The sequence below is a fragment of the Lycium barbarum genome, chromosome 12 (assembly GCF_019175385.1).
Source record: "Lycium barbarum isolate Lr01 chromosome 12, ASM1917538v2, whole genome shotgun sequence".
In the NCBI taxonomy this organism is placed as follows: Eukaryota; Viridiplantae; Streptophyta; class Magnoliopsida; order Solanales; family Solanaceae; genus Lycium; species Lycium barbarum.
This window is the reverse complement of record NC_083348.1, coordinates 83,382,309-83,397,252: the sequence shown is the minus strand read 5'-3', so window position 1 is coordinate 83,397,252 and position 14,944 is coordinate 83,382,309.

Sequence of the window (14,944 nt, the reverse complement as noted above, 5' to 3'; positions counted from 1 at the left end):
TTCTTGTAGTGAAATAATTAAGAAAGCAAGAGATAAATAGATTCTTAGTAGTAATCCTGGTTCAGATAAAGTAAATCTCTAAAGATCAGTGATCAACAACAAATTCGCCAGAAAATAAGAGTAAATTCATGCGTAATCAAGTGGATAGCTAATGGTAACTACTTTCGTAATCCTCGCATGTTTCAGTCATTACACGGCTAAGATCATGGACGGTCAAGTGAGATTAAATTGTATCCTGAACCTTTGAGTGATTCTTCATTCAAGCATTCTGAACCTCTCCGGATGAATCCTCATGGGCTCCAGCTGTCCGGTGTGAGTAAGGTGAGTCTGTGTCTCTGTGAGTTGATTCTCACATGGTCTAACGAGTTCTTGGTTCACCTACATTGACTGATTCAACAATTAACTGCAGTCCTCTCAATATTTGCCATGTATCCGGCCAAATAGTCTTCGCTTCCGTTTATTTCTACCAATACACGTACAATATTTTATTTAAACGTTATTAAGTTAAATTGTTTAACTAATTGCGGGACCCTTTAATCATATATTTTTTCAACAAATTAGACTCTTCCATCGTCTATGAAATCACATCGATACTTCTTATCAAATTCAGTATCTTCAACTCAAACGTAAAACTAGTTACTTTAAAAAATAATTTCAATATAAATAAATATTCATCAGCACTTAATATTTGTGAGCTATTTTTAATCAGCTAATTCAACCACAATCCAGCCTCATTATTTGAACAAAAGGACAAGAGAAGCAGAAACAATGGATAGGAATTGGGGAAGGACTTTATATTATTTTGAAGGGCAAAGAGAAATAATAAAATTAAGAAAAAAGTGGTGAAATATTGCAACTCTTATCCTGAGGCGTTAGGATCAACGTGGCAATAGCTGATTGGTGTATAATGGGACCGTAATACGGTTTGCCAAAAGGAACTAAATCGGTTCTTGTCTGAGCCAGTAGTGTGTGTGAGCTACTCAGTTACATCGCTGCTCTAAAGTTGGGTAAAAGTCGCGGCTGTGAAAAAATTTACTCCAATCCTACTTTATATTCTATTAGTAGTAATAATTTACTCTAATTATATGATGAAATGATTTGAGAATTTATATTACTTCTTTATAAGTTAGTGATAACGATGCGGGGAGAAGGATTGCTTATATGGTAAGTATCTCTTACCTCTAATCTGATAGTTGAAGGTTCGAATCACCAAGAGAGAAAAAAGCGAACCTTATGGAAGGAAGGGTAAAAAATAGTTGATAAAGATGCATATGAAAATACGGATCCGGCTCCCCTGCTACCCTAAATAAGCCACACGTGTCCTTTTAATTGTTCAAAGGACCAGATTCATTTTGCTAACCCAGATATTAACTATGGTTACATATATCTCTAACTTCCGTGTTTCCTTGTCATCGCAAGTAAAACCTTTTCCTTAGCTATGCAATCTCTTCGAAAAGTAGAACAACAAGACGATGCAGACTGCTCACACAATATCACTCCTTTTCTTAATTACCATTTTCACAAAAAAAGAAAATACAGTTCATCTCAAATCTCTCTATAAGAAGAGGAGAACAAATCTAAAAGATGCACTTGTGTTTAAAACATTTTAAAAATCTTAGCAAGGAGAGTGTATTCAACTACTCTAAAGCTTAGTTTTGGCAGAAATGGAGATTCGACAGAGCTTTGTTGTCTTCTTCGGTACAAAAAATTCAACTTGGAGTTTCTTAGAACAATAAAAGCCAAATAGAGGACCCAGAAAAGGCATGAAAATTGAAAAGAAGAAAAAAAATGGTTGATGCACTTGGATGCAGAATTTGGGGTTTCTCATGAAATACATAATTTTTTTCTTGGGTTTTCTTTTTCTCTTATTGTATTCATAATTATATTCTTCAATTGAGACTACTCACTCTGATTCAACATTTTTCCTTTGAGATTCTCCCTATTTGTTCCAATTATTTGATTTACACAAGTAAATATTGCATCTACCTGCTCTGTTTTCTGGATAAATTTGGGAGCTTGGTATGTGTATCTTGGTAGCAGCTAAAGGTAAACGAAGAGAGGAGAGAGAATTATTGGTAACTCTAGTTAATACTCTGTATTAGCTATTGAGTTAGCAAAATGAATCTGGTCCATTAAACAATTATAAGGACACGTGTAACTTATTTAGGGTAGCACCGCAGCAATTGGACGGATCCTGAAAATACATGTCATTTGACTCATTCCCTCTCAATTTTATGATACAACTGGTGAATTAACCCGCCCTTCGACCTTAAATTTGTAAATAATTTGTTTAATTATCTGAATACTAAAATGGAGTATAATTTTCGCAACCTTAAGTTGTCATTAATTTGTCTTTCAAAAGTTTTTTTTTTTTTTTAAAAAAAGCTTTTAATTTTAGTCTGTATGTATCTTGAATTTGAAAAATTATAGCCACTAAATTACATGTCCATTCACATTTCAAGTGAAACAAAATTACAAAGACCACAGAACTTCAAGACTAATCCATTGTAACGTAAAGCCAATAGTATTGATCCCTTCACAATCTGCCTCAAAATTACCAATCAATTCCGCTAAATAGTATTCTCCAACCATAACTTGATATGATAAATAGTTAACAAACGATCACAACAAATTTTCAGTTAAACTTTAACATAAACCCATATACTAAAAGTAAGAAAATTTTACTCAAAGAAATTACTATCTCAATCTTTTCTCTTTATAATTTTTCGTTTTACTATATGCTTTTGGTCTTTATAATTGCGCATATTGAGAATTGTGTTTGGTTGACAATTATATTGTTAGGTGTAAAAATAAAGATAAATCTTTTAAAATGATCAAAAAACAGTTTAATATTTTGTGAATGATCGCCTGAATAACCTTCCACGAATGCAATATAATTTTATTGATCGCGAAAGTAATTATCAAGTAGAGCACCGACCGAAAAATATAAGAAGATGAAATACTTAAATAGAGGCGTAAGTGTGAAATTTCAATTATTGCGGAAGATTTCAATCTTCCTCAACAAAAGAAATATAAGATTTAAATTGAAATATAAAATCAAGAAATAATTACATATAGTTCTTGTTTGCTAAAAAAATAGTATTAGAGAGTCTAAATTAGTAGAGCAATTAGATAAAGCTAATGCAAGATTCTTTTTTTTTTTTGGGTTTCTCAAGTTGAAATAGCTTTGGAACAAAATACACGTCAAGCTTCCTCCACTCTAAATCAATATTTTTATCTTCAAGATTTCTCCAAGACAATATTTTTCTTCAAATCTTTACACCATAAGGTGACTCTCCTATTTTAAAAATTATAACTTAAAACACTTCTTTTCAGCAAAAGTTCATCCTTTTATCTACAACAAACAGGAAATATAAGTAAATTTATTTACATCAACGAAATTATGCGGCTTCTTTCCAATTTCTCAATAAATGCCAAGCAAATCATCATTTCTGGTTAAGAAGTTACGTTTTGACTCTATTGCAAATTATTTCAGTTTCAAAATAGTTGTCAAAATTATATTGTATCAATTTTAAATAGATCTAATCATATTCCTGAACGAATCTAATAAAAAAGTTGTGCATTGTAAAAGAAATAAAACAAATTAATAGGAATGGAGAAAAGTTTATGAATTTTAGAAAGTGCATATAATTACTTCCGAAGTAATGCAACCAAAGTTGAGAGAGATATCATCGAGTATACCAGACTCTCGATGCAGATGACATGGCACGAGTCATCAAAACTTAGTAAATACGTACGGAGTAAGAAATTGTGTGACAAAAAAGTATCTTTTCAATTCAAACATTGACAAACCTTTGCCCCTAAAGAAATTGGTACATGTAAGATCAACCAAGATAAAAATCTACTAACACATAAAACTCACTAAACAAATTGTTACAATGCAAAGTAAAAAACAAAAAAATACAGTGAACCTCATGCTGGAGAATTTCTAACTATTGGAGCTAAAATAGATGAATCATACTCCATATTGAATAGCTTGGCAGTATGAGGCATAGGTTAGTTCTTGTCTTTTTATCTCCTATATATCTTTGGCACAATCATACCCATTAATATAAAATTAATTAAAGGGAAGGGAGAAAACCTTAACGTTTTTGTCTTTTTGATAACCTACCCTCAGCACATTACTACACAATAATAAAATTAATTCGAGGGAGGAGAACAACCACAATGTTTAGGGAATCTAAAAGAGACCTCTAAGATTTTTACTATAAACGTCTTTTCTTTAATGCAAATATAGGTATCAAGATGTAAGATATTTATAATACCAAAAACTAAAAGCAAGCATATTGTGATGAAAATTAAATTTCAAACTTATAAAGAAAAAACATTATACATATAAAATTAAACAGAAAACAAATTCAAATAACCTTCAAGAGATTAGATAATCTCATGTGATTACCTTTGTGAAGCTAACGTCTAAATGATTGGCATAAAGAGAAAACACTAAATGCAGAAATGCTTACAAGAATGTTGGAAAACTGATCAGTCTTGATCTTTATTTATAGTCTGGATATTTGGATTAATAAACCACTCATTTACATGTTTTTTAAAGCACCCATAATGCTTACAAGAAAGTTGAAAAACCGATATTGCTTTGGTCTTTATTTGTAGTATGGATATTATATAGCCTATCTTCAAAACTTAATAACTTTTCATCTCCGTAACTTCTCCATAACTTCTTATTTCTTAATATATGAGTTTATTACAATTTAAAGCTTCTGCCGTTTCATTCCACCATAAGCATGTTGTAATGGATATTGAAATAGTGCTCTAAAACAGAAGCAAAAAAAATAGTGCTCTAAATGTGGCTAATTGTTGGATTATTTAATTTTATTAGACCTAATAAGCACATTTCACATAATTAATTAGATAATAAAATTACAACCTTTAATTAGTGATCCCATCAATTGGATAAAATTAGTTACTAATTAAGAAAGTTAAAGGAGTGTCTTTTGAGCTTTTTTTTGACATGGCACATAAATGGAAAAAATAGAAAAAAAAGGAAAAAAAAGGAGAAAAAAGATAAATAGCATTCTAGGCCATAGAGAGGTGTCACATCACCTTGTCTATGCCTAGCTTTATATTATATATAGATTCCATAATAGTTTGTGGCAGAAAGAATGACACATTGATATGTTTAGGAAGAATTTTAATTTAATTTTTTTTAGGAAAATACATTAAAACTCCCCACGTATAGCCAGATTAATTATGACGCATCCAACCTTTGCGGGCGACCTATTATCTCCAGTCTTAATTTTTCAGTATTTTAGTAGCATTTTTGACTGACGTGGCAAAAAAAATATATGGCGAGTGAAAATGAGATATTTTAATAACAATTAATTTTTAAAAAATATTTTATCCTCTCACCCACCCTCACCCTCCCTCTCTTTCACATTTCAATTGTTAAATGCAATTTATTTTTCTCTTTCTTCTTCTTTCTCCTCAACCGCCGCCGCCGCCACACCGCAGCAACAGCAGCAACACCGCAGCAGCAGCAGCAACCACTGCCGCCGTCGCTGCCGCCACACCGCCACCGCCGCCGCCGCCACACCGCAGCAGTAGTGGTAAATATAATTAATAATTATAATTAATAAAATAAAAATCAAATGAAAAAAAAAAGTGGCAGTGACGTGGCAGCAGCGTGGCAGTGACGTGGCGGAGAGTGTGCAACTGGGCTTCAATTTTTTTTTTGCCACGTCAGTCAAAAAAGGTCACTAAAATACTGAAAAATTAAGACTGGGGGGTAATAGGTCGCCCGCAAAGGTTGGATGCGTCATAATTAATCTGGCTATACGTTGGGGGGTTTTAATGTATTTTCCCTTTTTTTTTATTGTATAGTCAATGAGAAGCTTCTGTAATCTTACCAATGTTATATGATATATTTAGTCATAATAATAACAAGAGTCTTTTTTTTTTTCTTTATAGAATTTTATATCGGGTCAAATTAGAGCACATAAATTGGACCAGATGGAGTAATACATTTCAAATGTTATGATAAGTCATTATCACATATTGTGATGATTTATTAAGTAGCGCTTTGAACAATATTAGATTGAAGTTGTCAGGAAGAGTAAATTTGTTTGGACATAAATTCTATTTGAAAAAGATTAAGCTTTTTGAATGAAAAACTTCTCCACTTAAATATTCCTCAAACAGGTTTCTTTTTAATATTTCACTGGTATTTTAAATACTACTCCACTAAAGTTCCGTATCTGCAAATACTAATCGATAAACCATTGTATGCAAATACTGAAATTAGATATATGTGTTTCAATTTCATTTGATATATCTAAAACTTAAACAACATATTCCTCTGAATGGTCTATATCTAAGTGATGTTGCGGCCAGTAAACACATTTTCTTTGTAATCTCAAGATTATTTTCGTTTAGGTTTGAGGAAAGAAAAATTGGAAAAATCAAAATCTGCAAGCTTCGTTAGCTTCATATTATCATATAGACAGACATCGCCTAACAAAGTGACTAATGCTTATTTGCTATTAGCCTGCTACATATTAAGAGCTTGACTCAAGCAAAAAACAAAGAATCCTAAATATGATAATTTAACGCAGTTAAGAGCTTAACGTAAGGCCGATGCATTATTTCTCATTTATATGTCCAATTTTTAAAAATAAAATTTTAATGAAAAATAAAAATAACTACTCTAAAAATTACTAGTTACGCTTATGTACTTTATAGACTTTTTGCCGATAGTCCATTGGTGTACATGATAATCTTATTAAATGAATAACTATTGGAAAGTTGAATATTCAGAGTTTGTACAAAAATAATAAATACTAAAGAACATATGTTTGCACATTAACTTTTACTCCATCTCTTAACCATGATTAATTTTTACATATTTTCACTTCATTTCAAACTTTAATCAACTAAAAAGCACCTAAACAAGCACTACATATATTAATCGGCCAAAATCCTTACCATTTGCCACATTAAATTTCTATAGTTAGGCAGCACCCATGAATAAGTAATAAATACAATTTGGTGCCCCTACTAAGGTAGTAGCAGTTTCGAAACGTAGGATACTCATTTAAGTGTTTGTTTTATGAGTAACATCTACTATAATTGAACTAAGGTAGTTCTAAAAAGTAGCATACTGAATTAAGTGTTTGTTTACTTTTATGAGTATTATTATTTATGTAAACTCATAGTAGTACTTCATATTTAGGAGGGTTAAATAGCATAGGTGGTAGGACCATTTAAACTTTCCTAGATTGATCCACATACTGCATAATTGTGGCGCAATCACTAATTACTCCCTCTGTCGCATAATAAGTGTCATCTTAGTAAAAAATAAGCATATGAAGAAACTAATAATGCAATGCAAAATTTACCAAATTACCCCTATATTACTTTTTCTTCTTGATTAGAGCATGCACAAGTAGTAGACCTTTTGACATTGAGAATCCAACAATACCAAGTTACTATGTGACTTTTCCAATCATCATTTAGATGTTACTTTAACTTATCAATTTTTGTCTCAGGGTAGAAATGGAAAAAGTTAGCCAATTTATGTCTTGGTTTCCTAAGGTGACACTTATTATGGGATAATTTTTTTTGCTAAAGTGACACTTATTATGAGACGAAGGGAGTAATATCTAATTTTCCTCTATTTTGTTAAGTGTTACATTCTACCTTAAGATATACCTTCACTAGAAGAAAATTAGAAACAAAAAAAAAATCTCAAGAAAAGAAAAGAATATTATAACAGGAAAACTTCTTTTGATCTAAACTCACAATTCACAAACAAGAAAGCTATAAAATAAAATACTAAAAATCACTAGTTATACCACGTAAGCTCAACTCATGTCATCAATGTTAGCGTTTGCTTAAAAAATCATAAAACTTGTTCCTGATTTGTTTTTCACGAGTTTTACATAAAGTGTTTCCGACCAAACTCCAAGGAATATTTTATTTAAATTTTAGAAACAATTTGTTTTTAAAAAAACTATCCACTTCCGAAGAAATTGAAAAAAGTATGCAAAAGCTTTTACTACAGCTGTTGGAACAAAGGCCCGACTTTATAGGGACAATGGAACGGTAAATAGTACAAACATTATCTTTGCTTCGAATATTTTAAAGTTCTAAGGATACAGGCTTTTCAAGCATCAATCAACACAGGTGATGGAACAACCATCAGAAGTGCAGCTATAAATAGAAAACAATATATAAAAAGAAGAATATTTACGTATTCTTTAATATTTACGTATTCTTTAATAACTTCAAAATGGAAGCCTCAATATATCCAATGTGCACATATTTGTGGAGAACTGTTGGATTATCCATAGGAGTCATGTTGTAATTTACTTTTGTGAGTTGTGAATGTAACTAAGAGTGGTAAAAAGCCCAGATTTCAAAAGTAGTTTGCCTGAGTCTAAGCCTTTAGGGCCAGCTTTTAAAGAAAAATAGGCCTAGCCTGTCAAATTTGAATGTAGGTTTGGAGGGTGGGGGTTAAGGGGGGTTTTATAGTACACATTACATTTGTTGTGAACCATTTTAAGCAGGGGCCACCACAAGAAACCTAGAGATAATTAATGGATCTTCCTATGTCTATACTTAGATTGGTATTTGGTAAAAGAAGTTAATATTGATGATAATGAGACGCAATGTTTGGAAGCTCTATAGGTTGAGATAGTTAACAAAGAGTAGGAGATGTCTAAAATTGAACAATGACCGCAAGAATTTGTTCTCGTACAATTGAGTTTGAATGCAATTTGACCGGTCTCCTTGTTAATGTGAACATTGATTGAAGATTCTTCTTTGCAATAACTACACCTATGACCTATGACCAAACTCATTTTATATTGGGTTGTTTGCAGCTGCTACGAGCTATCCTAGACTTTTATAGGCCTTTTTTAGCCGTCGGAAAAAAAAAATTCATTTTGATTTTTGATTTTTGATTTTTAATTTTTATTTAGACGATACCAACGTCTTATTAATTGGTGGTGTCTGGTTCTTCTACGACAGATCACTCTTTAATTTGGTTTGCCAAGAGGTAGTTATTATGGGCCTTCCAAAATATATAATTTTCTGTTAAATAAATATAAGAAGTTAATGAAATAAGTACTCCTTTCTCGCTAGCTAGTCGTCACGAACTTAGACTGATGGGCAAAATTGCGAGTTCGGAACTTTCTTAACCCATTTTTTTTTTTAAAACTAAACTAACCTGTTAAAAAAATAAAATCAAAGTACGCTTCACGCACAGATTCTGTGCGTAAAGCCTCTTTCCCCCCCCCCCCCCCCGACCCAACCTTTATTCTTTAGAAATCAAACTCAAAATTAAGTTTTTTTCCGTACTTTGACCGAAGATTAGTCACGTTTCAAAACATCGGAATATAAATATTTTATATAGAACTTAATATTTTTTTAGTGTACAATAATATTGGCTCATTACATCAAGTATACATATACATTTGAATCGTCGTTTTAGGGGTTGTAAAGTGCTCCGAAGTACGTTTGAAAACTTGTTATATTTAGGTTTAAGTGTCATATTTTATAGGGTTTTGATTAATCTCTTTTGTTTTACTTCCAAAGCTATGAAAGTACATTTTTGGTTCAAGAAAGATAAAAAAGAAAAAATTACTCTGCCTTGTATTAGGTTTTTCTTTTTCTTTTATGTCTTTTTTATTTTGTTATTGCATTGTGTAATCCGCACCTTTTGAATGTGCAAAAATAAATATAATATTTAAAAATAATTAATCCAACACGAGAGGTTCATAATAATTGAAAAATATTTCATTCCATTAGCAACAAAATACATCATCAAATTACAATAGACTTAAAAAAAAAATCAAGTTCTAGACACTCTTCTACTTCCAGATGTGCTGCCACCACGAGAGTTTTGCCCACATGAATGCTTATCATGCCCAAATTGCTTACATGTCGAGCACTTGCGAGAGTAAGTCTTTTCTCTAACATCCATTTGATTGTGATAACGGGTTAGCTTATTTTTTCCCCAATTTACGGATATTCTTCTTGTTTGCAACCATAGAAAACGGCGCAGCTGGCCAATAAGCTTGATTATCAAGGGGATGGAAGTGGACGGAATATACTCTAAGGTATTTTACGACCTTATATTCCTCCGCCACATAATCAGTTACATTTCTGGTCATTCTCTCAAAGCACTTGACTGCATGAGAACATGGCATGTGGTACGTTTGCCACTTATTACAAGTGCATGATTTTGTACGCTCAGTAACGATATGTTTGTTTCCTCTTTTACCTTCGTAATAACCGGTTCTAACTTTATACACTCGTTGAACGACGTCATACTCGATCATTTGGTGACCCTATGCCTTTCTTCTATGGTGCTCCATCTTTTTGTAGGGCTTTGGCATCCATGTTCCGTCCTCTGCTAATATGGCTCTGGCCTGCCTTGTCCTATCCGCAAATCACTCCAAGACCTTCTTGAAAGTTAATCTTACCATTGCCGTGACAGGTAGTCCTCGAGTAGATTTGAGGAGTCCATTGAAAGACTTCGAGCTGTTCATTGTGAGCATGCCCCATCTCCTTTCTCGATCAGCATAAAGCGTCCAATTTTCAACTTTTAATTTCATCAACCAAACATATGCCTCTTCACTCACTTCCCTTAGTAGCTCCATTTTTGCAGCCCATTTTCTTTGTTGATGCTGCATCGCAGCCCCCCCACATCAATTTATTCACAGTGCCATTTCCAAACTTTGTTTGCAAATTAGCCTTTAAGTGCCCTAAACAATATCGATGGTAAGCATGTGTAGGCTGCCACCCTTCCAGAGTACGCATATTGTGCAATATGCCTTTATGACGATCCGATAGGACACATATGCCCTGACGACCCTTAATAACATGGGTTTTTAGATGAGTCAAGAATATCCCCCATGTCTCGTTGCTCTCGTTGGCGGCAATTGTGAAAGCAAGAGGGAATATTGACCCATTGGCATCCATACCAACTGCAATTAGGAGCTTAATGTCATATCTGCCATATACATGCGTCCTATCTATCGATATCACATTCCGACAATGAGCAAAACCATCAATACTTGGTTTGAATGCCCAAAAGACGAAGTCAAAAATTCTTCCCTCTAAAAGCCGCCACTGTTGTAGAGTAGCCATATACCACGGCAACGCCCAAAAAGAGGATTCCCAAGTTTCAAAGATCATCTCAAAAGCACGTCTCCGCCCGAGAAATCCCTTTCTCTTGCTTACGATTTTACCATATTTGGAGTGGACCATGCTAATACAAGTTTTGATGGGCATCCTGCATAAGTTTAAACAAACAACATTTAGCAATGATATTTTAATTGCTATAAGATATATAATGTACTAGGTCAGATAAGTTACCTTGGAGTTTCCTCAATGTCTTTAAGTAACACATGAGCAATCACGTTTATATCTAAATTAAAATGATCTGCTCGACTTTGTCCCGTATCACAAGTGTACTTTGGGTGGAATTTTGTGATTTCCCACAGACCATCAGGCTTAACAATTCCCTGAAGCAACCACCGACAGCCTTGAGTCTTTCGCTTACAAACCAGCCTCCATACTGATTTGTTTGAGTCATCAACATTAAACTCCCTCATATCCTTTATACAATACATTCAGACAGCCCGTTACAACTCCTTTTTTGATGTAAACATCATTCCCTTTGCAAGGACGCATTAATCAGTTATGAGATTTCTTGGTTCAATCCACGTTTTTTGGAGACTTTGATCATCATCTCTTGTGAAGACAAATGCATCCTCACGACCTTGTAGACTGTCAAGATATGTAATATAGTCAGAAGGCCACTGCATTGGGCTGTCAGGAATTGGGTTTTCCGCCATCAAAGGTGGTACGTGGTGGTGAGTTGGTTTTGAGGACTAAAATGCGTATCTTCTTCATCCCCTTCACTATATTTATCATCGGTTACCTCTGCATTATTAGCTGGTTCATCGCCATCACTCTCTGATGTATCCACATAACTTGGACAATCAGCGCCATCTAAGAAAGGCCTCCTCCTAGACGATAAAAAACATATGTTAAATTCCAAATACACACACACACACACACACACACACACACACACACACACATATATATATATATATATATATATATATATATATATATATATTATTTAACATCAAGGTGATGAACCTACACATATTAAGAATGAGCATGGTGTGGAGAATGATCAACTCCACCAAACTGAGAGGACTGCCTTTCATCCACAGTTGGTACCACTGGCGAGCTTTGATAATAATCAACTGCACCGAACTGAAAATTATTATAATAATCAGCTCCACTGAACTGAGAGTTTTGATAATAATGAGCTGCTCCACTAAATTGAGATGATTGCCCAATATTACTTGTATCAGGTCTATAACCCTTCCAAGGATTTAAAAATAGTTATTTACCAATACATACAATAAACACGTGCTACTACACAAACTAATAATATAAGAATGCATATTTACCAAGTTTGATTAAATTGTTAGGTAAGATTTTCCAGCGGCACCTCGCCACTCAAAATGTCCCCATAAGAACTAATATCTCCATACGTGTTAACTTGACTGGCTGTTCGTGCGGGACCTCTCGGGGTATCTTGTCAACATACATCTCAAGAACATTAAGGGCGACTAAATGTTTTAATTCTTCTGGCGCATTCAAATAATCCCTCAAAGAATCATCATCATTGATATAATGCCTATCATAAAGCACTATACCATGGGAAACTGATTGTGGATATCTGCTTGTTATAGAGATTTCATACTCAGCTGGACTAACATTCATTTTTTCATATATGTAAGTGAATAGTGATTCATAAGACATTTCAAGTGGACATTTAACATGAACGTTTGGTCTTTTATTGTAACGAATTGTACTATTGTCATCAAGGATAATACCATCCCAATGTAGTGAAACCTTAACTGGTGGAATATCTTGAGCCATTTTTTGTAGGAAGTTTGATTTTTTTTTTTGAATGACTTAAGAGAGTTTTTTTTTTTGAATGACTTAAGAAACTTAAACTTATGAAATGGATGAGTTTTTACCTCGTCCAACATTCTTCTTAAATAGATTCATATTGACCCCTCTTGCGCATTGAAATATTGCGCAATAGTCTCTAAACGGTCAAAAAATGCAGCATTATATTGTCAAATAGGTCCTTTATGTGTCATAAAAAAGATGAAATTGGCATGCATGATGTGTTGTCAAATCATGTTATATTGCGTATTGAAATGTTGCGTAATATGAATTAAATTCAAATAAATGGTAAAAAAATACAGCATTGTATTGTCAAATCGGTCCTTTATGTGTCATAAAAATTGACATGCATGATGTGTTGTCAAATCATGTTATATTGCGCATTGAAATGCTGCGTAATATGAATTAAATTCAAATAAATGGTCAAAAAATGCAGTATTGTATTGTCAAATTGAACCTTTATGTGTCATAAAAAAGCTGAAATTGGCATGCATGATGTGTTGTCAAATCATGTTATATTGCGCATTTAAATGTTGCGTAATATGAATTAAATTCAAATAAACGGTCAAAAAATGCAGCATTGTATTATCAAATCGGTCCTTTATGTGTCATAAAAAAGCTGAAATTGGCATGCATGATGTGTTGTTAAATCAAGCATGGGTGTCATAAAAAAGCTGTAATTTTCAACCATGATGTGTTGTCAAATCATGTTATATTGCTCATTGAAATGTTATGCAATATGAATTAAATTCAAATAAAACGGTATAAAAATGCAGTACTATATATAACATGATTGACAAACAGCTAATATTCACTTTAAAACGAGTTATCATGACATTCTACACCCAATTTGGTAATCTTGGTTCTATTACGTATTTTACCCCAGCAAACATATTTGAAGCAATGGGCAGGACATGAGAACTAGATGATGATGATTTTCATTACTCAAGTAACCCTAACAAAAGATTCAGTTGAGAATACAATAAAATAATGAGAGAGGAGTGGAATTAGCGTGTTAGGGAGGCTGAAGCACTGGAGCAAAAGTTAGCTTCATTAGGGCTTAAACGCCCAAAAAAATGTGCTATTTCAATGCCTCGTGGAACTCCACAAGAGTTTAATTTTGCTCTTAATCGTTTTCACGAAGAGAACAATCGGATGCAAATACGTTACCATAGGGTAGAATATGGTATACATGGTAACACAAGAATTAGATCCAAGTGGGATTCGGACTGTGAAATGTCCGATGAAGATTAATATTTTTCTTATAATAAGGTAAGTAGGTAGGGTCATAAAGACACCCCCCCCAAGGGTACTTGGGGGTTTGTAACTATATAAGTAACCCTTTTTTTGTTATTAGACTACAACGTATTCAATGTCGAGTTGTAGAAACTCAACTTGGTCTTTACTCCTTCCAAAAGAACCAGATAACAGTGATGATGAGAGTTCAAATCATAACAGTTTTTCGAGTGATACCAGTGATTTCAAACTAGACGAACGAAATCCCCACCTTCTTATAGAGCGTAATTGTTATATCCCATATTTTGCATATTCGGAAAATTTTTAAATAATTGTGACTAGTAAGAGATGGGGCAATATTTTGGTGTCATTCAATATGTATGTTGTTCATGAAAAATATTGACACGGAAATATCGAGGAAGGCTAAGGGCAAAATTGGGATATCGGAAATTAGTTTCGTGAATTACAAATGTGACCCATAAGTAATTGGGCTAAAAAAAAAATGAAAACAAAGGCCCAACATTTGGAGGGTGGCCGGCCATAAGGTGAATGGCCCAAGCCCATTTAATTAATTCATGTGACAAATTAATAAAAGATGACTTATAAGTCATCCTCAACCCATAGAAAATTCAAGTAACTTGGAAGAACAAAAGACCACCCCAACTTTCGGTCAAGGAGGGAGAAAAAAAGAAGATCGTAAATCTTGTCCAAAAAAATTGTTTCTTCT